Genomic DNA, 1668 nt, shown 5'->3' with positions numbered 1-1668 from the left:
AGTGGTTCAGTTGTTCATGAATATGGTCTGATTACTTGATGTGGTGGGCTGTTGCTGTTTGTTTGCTCTAATGGTTAAAATACAGGTTTGTATTTGGTTAAGTCCATGGCTGTGATGGTATTACCCAGTTGTCTGAGGGGGAAGGAGTTATTTTTTAAGTGCATTTACAGCAGCTCGGAGGTGGCTTTCGGTATGACAGGGGATCAGAGGACAAGCCCCTCCCCTCTGGGATCAAAGTTTGCCAGCCCTGCCTACAGAAGGTGGAGGTGCTTTCCCAGGAGTGTCAAGGACTTCCCCACTTTGGACCACCGAGAAGGAAGCTTCACGGTAAGTGAATACAGATCTTCCATTTTATGTGGAATCGACCCTTATAACATTGTCCTGAATTTTATGCCATTGATCTGAGATTGTGGTTCTTTACATAAGTAAGATGACAATCCTCTGGCAGCATAACCTGTCTTTTGTGAGATTATGTTTGAGTTCTTTCATAGCATCCAAGGGCATATTATATTAGCACAGCACTTTAGTTGTTCGTTTTTTAAAGTTGTGCATACTGTCCTTTGCCATCAGCTTTCAATCCACTGATGTTTTATCAAAATGGGTACAGTGCTTGGTAAATCTTTTACACAGATTGTGTGGAGCATGTGTTTGGTACCTAGCATGTACCCAAAGTATGAATTTGGTCAATTACACAGCACTGGACACAAATCTAGTTTTATTTTTAGTATATAAATGTAATACAACTTAACGAAAAAATATTTTCCAATTACATCCTACTATCATTTCATCTCTAGCTCCAAATATTGCCAAGGTGTAAAATCCAGGAAGTAGTCCAGGCATATCAGAGACTGCATCTAAAGACCCCAAGTTTCTTTGTACAAAGACATCTTCAAAGATGTCTACGTATCATGCTTAATAGCTCATGCTTTGTTTTATCTCTTTGAGATTTGTGTTTTTGGATTCCTGTAGTCCAAACTCTATTGTATTATTCATTGGATGTCCCATCCTGTTGATTGTATTTACACAATGTAATCCGCCTTGAGTGTCACTGAGAAAGGCAGACTACAAATAACCAAATAAAATAATATGCAAAAAATACTTCCCAATGGTATCAGCTGCCGATTCATCCCATTCTATGAAGCCAAAGAAGCAACTTACACCAGTGAACTCTGGCATACGTGCACATTTTTTAAATGTGGTAGATCAAACGTAAAGGAAAATGAGGCTTTCTTTCTAAGGACCTGCCTCTGTAATGCTTGACTCTCCCTGTTCCACATCAGTCTCCGGTTCTCCTCCTGTTCTGTGTAGTCTTTACTAGACACTTTTGTGGAGCTACAAGGACAGCGAGGATGCAGAAACCCTTCCTTAATAGGACATGTGGTAGGTCTTCCAGGTTTATATCTGGCAGAAACTCCCCAAATAATGATTTCTAAACACAGGATGGCTGTGGACCAAAACTAAACTCTATTCCCAGTCATTTACAGCAGGTTTGTTCTACATTAAAGAAAGAGGGCATGGGTCTACATTGTTCCTCCAGCACAAAGGGTCTTCCACTTGGGTGACCAAAACTAAACTCTATTCCCAGTCATTTACAGCAGGTTTGTTCTACATTAAAGCAAGAGGGCATGGGTCTACATTGTTCCTCCAGCACAAAGGGTCTTCCACTTG

Source organism: Gekko japonicus, unplaced genomic scaffold (assembly GCF_001447785.1).
Source record: "Gekko japonicus isolate JY-2015 unplaced genomic scaffold, Gekko_japonicus_V1.1 scaffold4893, whole genome shotgun sequence".
Lineage (NCBI taxonomy): Eukaryota > Metazoa > Chordata > Lepidosauria > Squamata > Gekkonidae > Gekko > Gekko japonicus.
This window is presented reverse-complemented; position numbering follows the sequence as displayed.